This window comes from Tachypleus tridentatus, chromosome 7 (assembly GCF_004210375.1).
Source record: "Tachypleus tridentatus isolate NWPU-2018 chromosome 7, ASM421037v1, whole genome shotgun sequence".
Classification (NCBI taxonomy): domain Eukaryota; kingdom Metazoa; phylum Arthropoda; class Merostomata; order Xiphosura; family Limulidae; genus Tachypleus; species Tachypleus tridentatus.
Genome location: NC_134831.1, coordinates 80,931,962 through 80,948,247, shown reverse-complemented (window position 1 = coordinate 80,948,247; position 16,286 = coordinate 80,931,962). Strand labels below are relative to the sequence as shown.

Sequence of the window (16,286 nt, the reverse complement as noted above, 5' to 3'; positions counted from 1 at the left end):
CGAGAGTCACTGGTTCAAATTCCCGTCATACCAAACGTATTTGCTCTTTTAGCAGTTGGGGCGTTATAATGTCATGGTGAATCCCAATATTCGCTGGTTTGTTTGTTTATTATTAAGCACAAAGCTTTACAAAGGGTTATCTGTTCTCCGTCCATCACGAGTATCGAAACCCAGTTTTTTAGCAGTATACTCGTAAGCCCGCAGACATACCGCTGTGCCACTGGGTTGTTATTCGTTGGTAAAAGAGTAGCCTAAGAGTTGGCGGTGAGTGGTGATGACTAGATGCACTTCCTTTAGTCTTACGCTGATATATTAGGGACGGCTTGCGCAAATAGGTCTCGTGTAGTTTTGCGCGAAATGAAATAAAACAAACAAACAATTATTGGGTTTTTCTTCTGGCATCTTTCTTTAGTTCTAATGTATTAAATATGGAATCCTTAAATAAAATGTTTTAATTACTCATTTTCAATCCTTACAGAAGTTTACAGAAATTTGTTAGAGGGAGTGACTGGTATGAAAGAAATTTTAACATTTTACTAAATACGCTAAAAACTGTATACCCCCCATAAAGCAACTTACTTAGGTGAAAGGCAAATAAACTAACCAAGTTATATTATTATATATGTGTTATTATTTTTTCGCTTTACAAGAATATACATAGTTAGCGGTGCAATAACAATTAAACTTGTACTGTTTTTGCACTATCAGAGCTGTACCCATGGATTTAAACTTTTGTATGGGGTAGTTTCATACAACTTTGTTTCAGATAACTCTACTTAAAATAAAATCATCATTTGCACACATATAAACAATGACATAATATCTACGAGTGTTTCAAGTGTATACATATTAATGTAGCTCCAACCAATATCAGTCATATATATTGGCAGAGATAGCGTCGGGAGAAAACAAGGTTGACAGCAATTATTAAGTGCAATCAACCTTTCGGAACACAACAACAATACCACGTCGAAACGAAGGATTTTCTGTAAACCCCAAGGATCAAATCTCCGATATTAAGGCTCCACGACCTCGAGCTTGTTGCTGAACCAACGAGGGCTCTATATTTCAGTAAAATATAACGAAATGTTTGGAATACTAACAAATCCACTGGGTGATAATATTTTAAGACACAATATACAATATATCACAATATAAGTGTTGACAATTAAAAACATCTTTTTAGGTTTTAGATTTAGAAGAAACAATAGAAGATGTTAAAATCCTTACATTTTAATCAAGAAAACATAAGATTTTTTTTTAATGTATCTTCAATGAAAGACTCATTCATATTAACACATTTCATAACAGTTTTATGTCTATTAAAAATTAGCATCAATAAAATTATAAAAATACATTTTCGTTAAGTTATGTAGAATGAGAAATATTAGAAAGTATAAAACTAAGCGTCTAAATTGTTAAAAGAGTAAATGTAATTTAAGTTTTATATTAAATATTTTGGTTCCATTATTAAAGGGGCCGTCATGGCCAGAAGACTAAGGCTCTCGACTCGTAATCCTACGGTCGCAAGTTCGAATCCCAGTCACACCAAACATGCTCGCCCTTTCAGCCTTAGGGCTTTATAATGTGACGATCAGTCCCAATTTTCGTTGCTAAAAGAGTAGCCCAAGAGTTGGCGGTGGGTGGTGATGACTAGCTGCCTTCGCTCTAGTTTTACACTGCTAAATTAGGGAAAGCTAGCGCGAAATTTAAAAAAACAAACTCCAGAAAAATACATTGTTAAAGAGAAGATAAGAGTGAACCAATGTAAATAATACACCAAGTTTGTCTGCCTGGGACTTTTTTTCGCAAATTTATTCATCAAACGCTACAAATATCATACAATTAGGAAGGACTTTGCCTGGTTTTTGCATTAGTGTTTTCAGTACAACAAGTATGCAACACGATGGCACAATGTCGTTATCATCACGTGACGATTGGCTTCGATGTCAACTTCAGTTTTTTATATGTGCAAAATATCTCACACAAACAACACTTAATCTGTGTATAATTTCCTTAAAAAATGAGCATTACACTAAATGCAATTTCTATGGGATTCTTGACTTCTTTAGATGCAAAATACGCATGCGCAGTTCACTCTAAACCATTATAACTTTATGAACATGGATGGATTCAGACATTTCTACATATTCAGCTAAGTTTGCCTTCATTATAACTTCACTTCGGAATAATTTGTCTTCAGTTCATTTCACAGACTACTACAGTCATCTTTTAGGTACTTATTTATCAAATCCCACAATTCGACTCAAGTGATCAAAAGGTTGACTATGAATTTGTTGTCTATCTGCCTTTACTCTAGATTATCAGTTCAAAATTAGGGACGGTTAATGCCTATGCCTCTTGTTTAGAATTGTGAGAATTTTCAAAATAAGTAAATAACCTTTCCTTACGAAGCTCTTGAATAATTGAGTTTCGTATGAGAATCCCTCGGGTAAAAGATAGGCAAAGAATTAGGTGCTGTTTTGGAAATGTATTTAAAGTAGTAATTGGATCATGAATGTTTCAAAGCAGCAGAAATGAATGTTTCGTTTGTTTGGTTTGTTTTGAATTTCGCGCAAAGCTACACAAGAGCTATCTACGCTAGCCGTTCCTAATTTAGCAGTGTAAGACTAGAGAAAAGGCAGCTAGTCATCACCACCTACCGCCAACTCTTGGGTTACTCTTTTTTCAACGAATAGTAGGATTTACTGTCACATTATAACGCCCCACGGCTGAAAGGGCGCACATGTTTGATGTGACGGCGATTAGATCCCGCGACCTTTGGATTATGGGTCGAGTGCCTTAACCACCTGGCCATGCCGGGCCTTTAAGGTTTAACTTTAATACTTGAGAACACTTTTAACCATGAACAACGCTTTATGTAAAATAATGTTTTGATTACTAAAATGTTTCAAGTTAATGAATTTATTGAGTGAGAATAATCAACAGATATCCTCATCGTTAAGCTTAAGTTATTGATTAGTAAAAGGTATCAAGTTAGTGAATCTATTGAATGTATTTAGTGAACACAGGCATTCACATCAATAGGCCTAATTAAAATCGCATTAGACTTCATATTTTTTTATGTTCGTCTTAATTTGTCTATTACAGATTTCGAAACAGAAAAGTGTACAACTTCCGTCTAGAAATAGATCTGACAAATATATTTTTTACATGTCTTGATTTAAAAAGGACAAATCGAATTAAGAGAAATGTGAAAAAAGTGTAAACGTCATTTTTTTATCACGAATATTAGGCATAATGGTTTCTAATTTCCCTCCTTTATACTAAATTAAACGTAAACGTTTCAGTATTTACTTTGATAGTTATAGTTAAACGGTTAATTAATGAAGTTTTCGAAAGGGAAATGTGCAATTACTTAATGTAGTTCTCAGTAACAACAAAAAACGATTAGTGCTGTAGAAGATATCTGTTTACTTTGTGTTAGTATTAACACTACGGTCTTAGTTGTAAGTAAGTGAGTAGTAGGATATTTCACACTCTTTTAAAATAATGATTAAGGCCGATACGCTGGTGATGCAAGCCTTTTGTTCCCAAATGATCGTGCTCTGTCTGCTTCCTTTGGATCTTAACAATCACTCCAGAGCTGAATTTTTCTTCAGAACACTCTTGGTTATAGAACAATCACGTGAATGGCTTCACACTGCTTTTGTGGAACTTCTTATGAATAAGATAATATATTACGTGTACAACTTCTAAGAGCACCCTTAAGTAGGCCGAAGGAGCTAAAATCAATTGGAACTGAGCTGGGTACATGGTGGAATGACTTAATGTGGTTGCAATTCATTGACACATCGTTCTTATGGAAACAGCCGTTGGTTTCGAAATGTACCCGAGAACCTTCTTCAATTTTGAAATATCCTTGTTGGGTGTAAGTTAAATGTTGAAACAGAGGACGCTTTTCTAGACATAGCTTTCATTCTGAATCGAGCGCAAACTGATGACTAGCGTGTTGGACTGAGTGTCTGAGATTGCATGTTCGCGTCTCGTTACCCCTCATATTCATCCACTCACACACACAAAAATGAAAATAAAAAATGCATTCTTCATATTATGGATCCTTAGGTACATTATAACGTAACAGTCGAATCTTGACATTTCATTTGACAAGAATAGTTTAAGAGTTGGACTTTCCAGAAGAGGGTTGTTGTTCCTGAATGGCTTTGAATATGGTTTGAGAACCCATCATTGTTCTGAATGTTCTGTTGTGTAAATGTTTTCTTTCACAAGAAGGGCGTTGAAAACGTTGTTTGACTTGATCTTACATTACTTGATGATCTCGATACAGGATGGGTTATTTTCTTCAGTGAATGTCTTCATACGTTCAAGCAACCATTTTAGTTTTACAGGCATTTTAGAATACGGTCAGTGCGGTTTGCTTTTCAACCACTTACTTTTATCACAGCAGATACAATATAAAAATACGATTTATTTCAACAGTTTCTTATCTCAAGTTTGCTATAAAACAGTTGCTTTGCTAAGCCAGTATTCCGTATTTTTAAAATTGCTGATGAAGGGATTTAGAGAGAATTAAACAATTAGATAGATGGTTTCTAATTAGAACTTCGGCTGAATTTGTCATCCAAGTTTAATGAATTTGTAAGTTAATAAAGGGACATTGTGAAATGTTTTTGTAACTTTAAAATTGTAATTGATATAAAGTTATAAATGAATTAATATCGCAGTATAATCTTTAATTACTTGAAATTTTTATTTGGTCTAATAAAATTAATATGCGTGATTTTTTAAAAAGCAGTTAAGATATTATATTTTGATCATCATCATTTCAAATTACTTTAATATTTTTAGAACATGAAAAACTTAAGTTATTTCATCATCAATAAATCAATAAATGAATAATTCCGAGAACCATTTTTTCGAGAAATAATAGTCCTGGACAAGTATTCCAAAAAAGCCACATATCAAAATTTGACGTATATACAATTTAAATGTTTTCTCAAAATACTGTTTTGTGAGATAAATGATGACAAAGTATTGACTTGTGTAATATACTATAAATGAATAAAGCAGGAAGTGTTTTAAACACAAAAGAATGCTTCTTACATACGTGTTTTCGGTTCAATTATAAAAAGGTTTAACACAACGGCAGTTTTGCGTTTGAAAACTAATATAAACTAAACCAAATTTTATCCTCGACGGAATGTATGCGTAGTTGTTGGTTATATAACTCCTTGTCTGTATGTTTGAAGTTAAGCACAAAGTCACATAATATGCGAACTATCCAACGTGGGGACTCAAATCTCGGATTTTAACATTGTAGGTCTGTAAACTTACCGCTGACCTATTAGAGGGATAGGAAATATATGGACACAGCATTTCTAGCGGAATCCATCTTCGTATCATATAATAGTAAACATTTAAGAAATTTACTAGTTTGGTGACTTCAGATGACATTCTTTCTGTCGCTAATATTTTGGATTGGTCGTGGACAAATATTAGCATGACCAGCTTGTGCATACGAATTTTCGTCCATCACGACTCTTTGCCAAAGAAACTTGTTCTATATTTTAAGATAACAAGTATGTTATAAGAGTGATGGTTACATCGCATTATTCGATCAGGCTACAGAAACCACAAACTCTCATTATCTTAGAAATACACGTAGGTTCAAGAAGTCTTGATAGCAATGAATAAAAAAAACCAACAACCCGAGCGCATTCAAAAGGAGGAACTTTCTTATTCAGATGCAGACTTGGAATTAAAGAATTAATAGGAAGCACTGCAGATTATTTGACTTCTGAATAGTAAATTATTTTAAAATGTGTGACAGCTGTATGTCAATATCTCTTGTTCTGTTTTTGGCGGAATTCTTAAACAAAATGAAAAAAGTAAACATTTCGCACAAAGCTATTTGTGCTAGTCGTCCCTAATTTAGCAGTATAAGACTAGAGGGAAGGCAACTAGTCATCACCACCAATTGCGAACTCTTGGGCTACTCTTTTACTAACAAATAGTGAGATTGACTGTCACATTATAACGCCCCACGGCTGAAAGGGCGAGCATGTTTGGTGTGACGGGGACTCGAATCTGCTACCTTCAGGTTACTAAACATTTTGAATAACTAACCTTGGTAAAGAGTGTGCATGTATGTGTGTTATCTTGTATCAAAGTCACATTGGGCTATCTGCTGTGTCTACCTAGGAGAATCGAAACAAAACTGAATGAGATATATATATTCATTTAATTGACTTTGAAAATACAATATTTGTAATACCCTTAAAGTAAATAGGATATATTAAATGTTAACATATAACAAACGCAGTTGTTCATTCATCGATGAATGAAGGTCATTTTTGGCTTAGCTTTGTTAATGCGCAGATATTAATGTTTGTAAGCTATACTGAATATTCAAACAACGCTTCTGCTATAATGCGCTCGCTTTACTCTTGCAGGAAAGCAGATTATATTTGTGATAATGAAATAAGTAATTTAATTGTTTCAATTGTTTTCCATGTGTTGATTATTCCACATACAAAAATTGTAAATAGCTAATACGAAACGTTTAGTTATTTCTTCTTAGTAAGTAGTCATGCGCACACAGAAAGAAGAACAAAGGGCAACATTACAATAAAACTGAAAAACTTGATTATCTTCTTTGACATAATAGTGGCTTGGATCTTGGACTATGTTCATCCATGTATTTTAACAAGATCACATTGTTTCTTAATAGCTACAGAAAAATAATCATCTTTCAATGCCCTCTTGTGTTAGTTCCTTAAACCACAATAAAAAAGAAAAATGGTTTTGTGAGTATTGATGACAAACTGGTTAGGAATCTAGCCCACTAGCGAAAAGTATTCTCCCCAAACAATTCCACACCCACCTATTGTAAATAGCTAACGCGAAACGTTTGGTTATTTCTTTTTAACAAGTATAGTTTGTTTGTTTTGAATTTCACGTAAAGCTACGTGAGGGCTATCATCACTAGCCGTCTTTAATTTAGCAGTGTAAGACTAGAGGGAAGGCAGCTTGTCATCATCACCCACCGTCAACTCTTGGGCTACTATTTTACAAACGCCCCCACGGATGAAAGAATTAGCATATTTGGTGTGACGGGGATCGAACCCGCGACCCTTAGGTTACGAGTGGAATGCATTAACCACCTGGCCATGCCAGACCATTCTTGACTAGTTGTCATGCGCACTCCTAAGAAGAACAAGCAACATTACAATATTAAACCGAGTTACTTCTGGGATATTCAAACAAAAGTATTTTTGTATTTCGTTTATAGTTAACTGTGGACTCGGTGATTTTTAATGTCAAAATAAATTTAACAAATGTTGCCTGTGTGCTGCAAGTTTAAATCACTACTAGACTAAAAATAATTCAGATGAAAACAAACTGAAGTTTGTCATTGTAAAGATATTTTTGAACGCTATTTCTTTTTAATGTTGATGTGAAATAAAACTCTTTCAACTAATTTGTTTTGTAGATCAACTCTTGATAAAGTTCTGTACGAAAGTGCCCTTTCTGAAATGTTATTCTATATTACGATTATAGCGATTCATTGGAATTTAGCACAAAGCTACACAATTGACTATCTGTGTTTTGCTCACCACAGGTATCGAAACCCGGTTTTCAGCAATTTGAGCCGACAGACATACCACTTTGATACTATGGAGCGTAATAATAGTGTGGGAAGAGCTTTCTGGGTTTAATCTGTGTGATATAATGTTAGTGTTAATTATACTGAATGTTTATGTTGTGTTTTACAGTAAACTTACTTATTCGTATAAGGATGTATTTCTTTTTTTATTCTTGTTCAAACGTTATAGAGGGAGCAATAGGCTTGTTGCAACAATATTTTTGTAACGATAGTAACTCTATGACTTTTCAGAATTTAAATTTTCTGATTTTTATGTCGTATGGATTGTTGACTCAATGAAACAACGTATCACCATGAACACTTTGAAAGCTTTAGTTAGTTTAATTTTTTTCACAATCGCTAAAACAAGAGACTCTTCGCTGCCCAACTCTTATATGTCGGAAAAAAAATTCCCTTTTCCATTGATCAATTTTTTTGTTCTTTCTTTTTCCGAATTGCGCAAGAACTTAAATGTCGAAACCAAGACCCACGCACACAAAACAAAAAACCATTCAATAAAGCGTTTGGTTCTAACAAACTCGCAATCATGGAATTTCTATGAACCTGTTGTGTTTCGCCGATTATTGGATCCAATTCAAACTCATTCCATCAAAGCAAATAATAAATAAATAAAAGAGTTACAAAAAGAAAATCGAACAGACAGTGAGGTAAGTATATGGTTATGAAGAAACTGGAAGAGAACTTGACAAGTAATAAACCAACATCATCACATCATCAAAATGAGTCAAAAATAGGTAAGCTTTGAAAATAAACCGGCTCGGTCATGTGGTTAGGGTTTTCGCCTCGTAGTCTGAGGGTCGCGGGTACGAATATTCGTCGCACCAAACATGCTCGCCATTTAAGTCGTGAGGGCGTTATAATATGGCGGTAAATTCTATTATTCGTTGGTAAAGAAGTAGCCCAAGAATTGGCGGTAGGTGGTGATGACTAGTAGTCTTCCCTCTTGTCTTACACTGATAAATTAGGGACGGCTAGCGTAGATAGCGAAATTTAAAAGCAAACAAACGGAAATAAACCTAGAGTTTGTTTCGTAGAATCAATCACGTATATTTGATTTAAAAAATAGGTTGTTAATTTGAATAGTATTAGATATTTGATATTGTAGCCTTACCTGACACGTGGGTAAAGGCCAGGTGAGATACCTCAGATTTAGAAAACTGTCTTTGATTTTGGACAACTGAACAGATGGAAGAACGTCAGTCAGCAATAGCCACATCCTAAAAAGCTACTCTGAACCGAATTACAGGATTGACCATCAATTTTACAACACACCCAAAACGTAAGAACTTAATACCGAGTTGAACCTTAGACTTTGTTCATAGATATATTTTAACAAAACTACATTGTTTCTTCATAATTATAAAAAAAATGGTAATTTCTTAATGCACTCTGGTGTCAGTTCCTTAAATTACAATAAAAGAAGCACGTTTTGTGAGTATTAATTGCATACTGGTCAAGATTCTAGCCCTCTAGTGAAAAGTATTCCCCCTCAGCAATTTCTGTGTTAGTTTCATGAGAACATTTCCGCATGACTGTATCATACTAGGAATAGGTAAAACATCACCTTTGTTATGCTAAATCACCAGAGATATGTGATATTTGTTCTAGAATTCAGTATGAAAAACATGAAAGTAATTTTGTTGAGAGGGGACACGATCAAAAAACGAGAAGGTTCAGTTTATAATAATGTTCAACACTGTTTCTTTCTCAGTCTTCAAAAAAACACTTTAATTAATCCGACAAGGCTAAAAACAGTATCATTTTATTTTTTTTACATGTATGTTTGGTATGACGGAGATTCGAACCCTCGACCCTCAGATTAGGTGTCGGGTGCCCTGTTGGTTAAAATGCTCGTCCACCACTTTGTTGTTCAAAGGATTAAAATCTGAAGCCGAATGTTCAATTATGGGGTCGTCATAATGTAACTATCAATTTCATTACTAACTGAGTAGTCCAAGAGCTGTCGGTGGACATTGCCAATTAGTGATATTCGTCTGGCCAGCAGCTCAAAACTAATGGCGGTGGCAGAGAGCCTTAGTAACTTTACCTTAAACGAAACTTAAACTAAAATTATCTGTCATAAGTTTTTGAGTTTAGTTACAAAACAATATTATAATTGTTTTTAAGCTCTGCTCACCAGTGGCTCAGCAATAAGTCTGAGGGTGTGTAACCCTAAAAATCTAGTTTTGATATCCACAGTGACAAGAAATAACAAAATTCCAGTCCTGCGTTATTTAAGACAAACATATAATAAAGTCTTAAAACACAAAAGCATAATTTCAAACTTCTTTTCTTTGCCTTCTGATATCAAGACTTGAACCCATCTCTTTACCTTTAATTTAGTTCCAACTTCCGGTGTTAATATTAAACTGGAGCGTATGTTGTATCCTTCAGCGTCGGGACCGAGCGCTTTTGGTATCAGCTAGGAAGTTTAATTTTCTACTTATCATTACTTATCATTCTACTTACCACTTAGAAAACCTATCACACGTGCAAAGTTATAAATACTAATTTCAATGTAATGTTAATTATTTAGGAGGTCGAAGTATAATCGAAAGGACCTAAAGCGCTATATAGGTTTATCGAACAACAGGAAAATAAGCGAAACACACTTCTCGATGAAAAGTTTTTATCTGTTAAATAATGTAGATAACGGGGTTGTTTTACTTTCAAATGTAACAAAGTTATTTAATCAAACTGCAGTCAAGTATAATAAGACAAGTTGCAAATGTAACATTTCCCGTACGTTGATGTCAGTTGAGTGGGAATTATAAAAGGTCTTAAGTAGTATCATTGGTATCAAGGTGTACTGATTCATGTGAGGGTATTAAACCAAAGTGTACTTATACATGTGAGGGTATTAAACCAAGGTGTACTGATACATGTGAGGGTATTAAACCAAGGTGTACTGATACATGTGAGGGTATTAAACCAAATTAAAATGCTGTTAAAATGTTGCATTTCTTTCTTCGATTATAAACTGTTGTATTTAGTATGCGTTTTCATTTTTCCTGTTATGATACGTGTTGTGACAGTATTGAGTTTTATGTAATGGATTGAACATTATATATTTATTTTAATATCTACTTTTGTTTCAGTTTCATATATAGTTAGAAATGCATGTAACTTACATTTTGAAATGTGTGTTGCTAACGTTCCTCCTGTTCTCCAACTCTGTAGAAAATTCTTGAGCGTAAGAATTAATAACATAAGTTTTATATTGTTGCAAATTTAACCTTCAAGAACCTCGTCTACAGTTTATAAACCGATTCGTCAAGAGACAGTTTTAGTAATACTGTTGGCTTACTATATATAGTTGGTATACTGTAAGCTTCGGAAGCTATAGCTGTGATAAACGTTTATTAATCGGAAAATTACAAATATTTGATCACGAACATTTATAGATTTCGAACAATACAAATCGTTTAACTCCAGAAAATTAACTTCGGATGATAGTATTTCTACGAGGACTTTAGATATCGTCATCGGAGAAAAGTCAGTTCGTAACAAGCGTGAGACCAGCCAAGAACAGAGCTACACGTTAAGTGAAATGTAGCAATATCAACTCGAATATTATTATTTGCTCATCGAAAACTGGCGATAAAGGTATTTGGTTCCAGGCTCAGTATTCTTTGTGAGTTTGTAAAACTTGTGTAAATAAATTATTATTTGTAATATCCCCCTTTATTATAAATTGTATTGTTATTTGTATATTAAAATATATTGGTGTTAAGACAGAAAATTGCGTGTATCAATCTTGTTGGCAAATATAAAAAAAATTGACACATATCGACATTCACTTAGCTTTTAAATTAAAATTAAAATTTCTGGCTATTTGAAGTCGTGACATAAGAAATGTTTGAGATAGCTTGTAATAAGTAACAGTGTTAAAACACAGTTTCTTTATAATATAACTAACACAGTATGTTGGCTATGTGTGTAACCTTCATGGTTAACATAATCAGTAGTAAAACGCTATTGAAGAATTTCGAAATTTCAGGTACTTTAAATAGTTTTATTATTCTATACATAGCTGTTTTTCTTATAAGCTTTTAGTAATTAAAGAGTCAGTTAGAAATTAAAACAACAGGCTGAAAGCTTGGAAAAACAACAGTTTTTTCAAACGTGATTTTTTTTTAACATTCATTCATCTCGGATTAAAAGGAGTAATCTCTATGCAAATTTATAAGTGATCTTTAGGTCAGTTCCATAACTTATACGGCTTAAATAAACAATATACTATCGAATATATAAGTGCTAACATTACAAGATTTTTTACTTTTTCAACAATCTTTAAGAAGTAAATTAATTGTTTGTTTGAGGTTCAGCACAAAGTTACACATGGACTCTTTGTTTTCTGCCCACTACGTGTATCGAAACTCGTATTGTAGCAGTGTAAGTCCGCGTACATACCGTTGTGCCACTGGGATGTAAGAGTATAGTAATCATTGCTGAAGCTTAGTGTAGTTATGTGGACAGAACATTTACATAATCGTACTAAAATGGAAATGAGAAACCACAGTGTATAGAGTGATATTTTAAAAACATTCAGTCACGTTTATAAAATATAACTCTCAATCTGAGGGTCGCAGGTTCGAATCTCCTCGCACCAAACATGCTCGCCCTTTTAGCCGTGGGGGCGTTATAATGTTACAGTCAATTCCACTATTCGTTGGTAAAAGAGTAGACCAAGAATTGGCGATGGGTGGTGATGACTAGCAGTCTTCCCTCTAGCCTTACACTGTTAAGTTGGGGACGGCTAGCGCAGACAACTCTCGTGTAGCTTTGCGCAAAATTAAAAACAAACAAACAATCTACTTACAATAATACTATTTAATGTCCACCGTAAAGTTTCTATGACCATGCAGCATGTAAACTACATCTTAATACTTATGTTTGGACTATCTAAGTCTATATTTTAGTTCTTGAAAATTTTTAGCAAGTAGGAGCAATACTTAAGTTTATTTATAACTGGTTGAATGCAGTTACACACGTAATAATTTTAATTTCAAAACTTACCGTACACAAATTTGATTTATTCAGCTTCCTCGTACTATAAATTGGTAAGTACGTTGAGATTAAACACTGGCTTGGTAAGGCTTTCAAAGAAAAACAAAACAAAACAGTTAATCAATTATTTCGTAATTACACAGCAGAAAAGGTTTCGTCACACGAAACCGAGCAATTCTTCAGAGAATAAACATTCTCAAGTTCTATCCTTTACCTTATAATTTTGTTCTACATTCTAGACACTGTAAATTAGATGACCGAAATACCTTTGATTCTAAAGTTGCCAAAAAAAAGTAATGAAGCAAAAAGCATTTTGTTGCTTACTTAACTGTTTATGCAGTGATACTGGTAAAGTCAAAGTACTAAATAGGCTTAAGGATTTTCATAGTTTCCTCCTAATTCTATATAGTAAGAAAATAATAGGAAAATGACTGTTTATTAGATTGTTTGCTTTTTCTACTTTGAATGAAGGCAAAAAGTACATATACTTATCACAAGACTTTGTATGACCTTTGTTCTTTCTTATATATAGCTCTGGTAGCAATAAACCAGATCTTTTAGGTTTTTCGTCATGTTTCTGACAATTACTTACGATTAAAATGTCTTAGCGGTAACTCTGAGTGTTTATAATTCTAAAAATCGGATTTCGATACCTACGGTGAGTAAATAACAAACAGCACATTTTGTAGTTTTGTATTTAACAAGAAACAGACAAAGTAATTAAAACACATGAAGAAAAACAAAATCTTCTCTGCAAGCTGTCAAATTAAGTTATTAAACTTATAAACAACAATACTAAAAATTGTCTAAAAATAAATTTTTAATTTGCCCAAACAGTTGTGTATCTGATGGTAACGACTCTATTAGACCACAGTTGTTGTTGTTTTTTATGCAGTTGAAGAAAAAGTGTTATCCTATTGATGTAAAGAATACTTGAGATTCCTTCTGAGCCTGAGGTATTAAGTTGAGGCATGTGAAATAGGTTCTTTGACAGAAAATGGTACTGAAGGTGCTCTTGTTATTTTACTGGTGTAGGCAAGTAACCATAGTAGTAATTGCAGAAATTTCTATGACTATGGTTAATGGAAATACTGTTTTATATTTCTTTGTTTTGGTAATCTATCCAATTTATACCATAGGAGTTGAAATGAGAATCTTTGCTTTATAATCCTTGAAACTTGGTCTTTGTTGAGTATAATCAGTATAATGTATATATTAAATAAAATAAAAACATTCTGCCTTGTATAACCAATGAAAAATATCTTGGTAACTAAATAGTAAATAAATTCCTTTAAACGAAATTACTGAATAGACAATTTTTTTTACGATTTGGTGTATCATATTTACCATTTACAGTGGTTTTTATTCAGCGTCAGATCGTAACGTAGATGGTGCGAAACGAAGCTGTAAATATTTATGTTCTTTCATGATTTGTTACCATTATTGCTTGGGCTATGTTGCAATGAAAAGATTTTAGGTTGATATTTCGAGAAAGAGAAGTGAGATTTGAGTGCAATAAAAGTTTTATATTCTTTATATAGTTAGATCCAACAATTGTATATTTGCTGATGTCTTTGTTCACCTCTGGAATAGAAGTAAAAAATAGAGAAATATGTCATAATCAAACGATTTTGAATTTTTTTTTAAATAGAACTAATATCGTTTTCAGAATGGCCTAAACTGTTTTTCGATGCGTCTCTGTTAACTTATTTCCTTAAAAATTAAAGTAATTTATTTTTTTAAAATAAGCACGAACTGAAAAAAATACATGTATACATTTTCCTGAGACAGAACAAAATAAAGTTTCTTTAACTTACTGAACAATTCTTTAAAGGTTTTTGAAATTTAAAGGCATTACATTCTTCTGACTGTTTTCCCAAATATTTTGAAATTATCTTTAGAAGTTGTTCATCAATTTGGATATCTTTAAAAGAAATTTTAAAACTGACATGTTTTTTTTAACATCTTTAGGTTTCACTGGATAATCCTTTTAGAGGTATTTCTATTCTATGGATGTTCTCGCTGAGATTATTTTATTTACGAATTACCTTATTAAAGGGCCTGGCATGGCCAGATGGTTAAGGCACTCGACTCGTAATCTGAGGGTCGCGGGTTCGCATCCCAGTCGCACCGAACATGCTCGCCTTTTCAGCCGTGGGGGCGTTATAATGTGACGGTCAATCCCACTATTCGTTGGTAAAAGAGTAGCCCAAGAGTTGGCGGTGGGTGGTCATGACTAGCTGCCTTCCCTCTAGTCTTACACTGCTAAATTAAGGATGGGTAGCATAGATAGCCCTCGTGTAGCTTTGCGCAAAATTCAAAACATACAAACAAACAAACCTTAAGAAAAAATATGAAAAATTGTAAATTTATTTAATGAAAACAATTTCTTTCGAAGGAATAAAAACTACAAAACAAAACATGACAGAGACAAAATAAAAAAGGTGAAATACATTTTAGTAGCATGTACTGAAAGATAACAAATAAAGATAAAGATATAACGGTGAAATATGTGAGTAAAATATTGATACATATATACATATTTTCTTACCTTTAAACATGGTCGTCCTTTGTTGCGAAAACATTGCCATCTGTCGAATTAAACTTGAATATTTTCAAAAATACAGAACACATCAGTTTTAAATTAAATATAACTTATCTAAAATATGACTCTTTTTAGATCGAACTACGTGGACAACTCTTCCGAAATTTTGATCAAATAGGTTTTTTGGAGATAATAACAAATAAATAAAGACTAAATTATAAGATAGGACGTATACAGTTGTGATAATATACTAATTACTTTTAATTAAATGTTAGATTCATAGAAACAACCAAAATAATATGTCATAATAGTAACATTACAAATTGCAAAGTAAAGACTAGTTCATCACCTTTCACCGCATGGGATCAAACCTAACACATGTGAACTTATTACGACACATAATTCAATGCGACACAACTATCAGATTTGTACAGCTTGCCTTACCTCCTAACAATAATGAGGTTATGACGCGTTTTTACGTGTTCAAGTATATAATGTAGCCTTTATTTATATTATGCCTAATAACTTCATCAACATTGTGTTGATTTCTATTTTATCAGCGAAAACGCTCTTGAACTTTAGAACAGCATTCCGCAACACAAGTCCCAGTGTTCACACGTATTTAATCACAATTGTTTATCTATAAATTGTTTATAAAATGAATGTTCAATATATTCATAACATATCATGGATTAGCAGTAAGACTGAGGGCTTACGATGATAAAAACCTTGTTTCGGTTGTTTAGTCACAAGTAAACAAACAAATGTATTTATAACTGCTTAAAATGAAATCAAATAGGTAAAATAAAGGAAATACACATCTAGCTATCTTTTCAGAGTATATTTAATTTTTTCCAATAGGAATATGTGTACATACATTTTTTTTTAAAATTACTGTCGAGGATCCCATAATATATTTTTATTTTTAGTATAAACTACAGCAAGAAATATTGATTCATTGATTTTAAGAAAATATTATTCATTAAAATTTAAGTCCGATAATCGTTAAAAGTTATTTATTAATTATCAGGATCTTTTAAAATAATATAAGTCGATTGTTCACTTGTTTTGGTTAAATAAACA

The 16,286-nt window shown here is 32.9% G+C and overlaps 1 long non-coding RNA gene across 1 annotated transcript; it reads right to left on the bottom strand.

The window, feature by feature from the left end:
• Positions 1–527: 527 nt before the first annotated feature.
• Positions 528–15,680, bottom strand: LOC143258036 (uncharacterized). Its single transcript, XR_013032103.1, has 3 exons — positions 15,553–15,680; positions 15,210–15,249; positions 528–1,061 (listed from the first exon to the last, which is right to left on the bottom strand). It is a non-coding gene; the product is annotated as an uncharacterized LOC143258036 (long non-coding RNA).
• Positions 15,681–16,286: the final 606 nt, after the last annotated feature.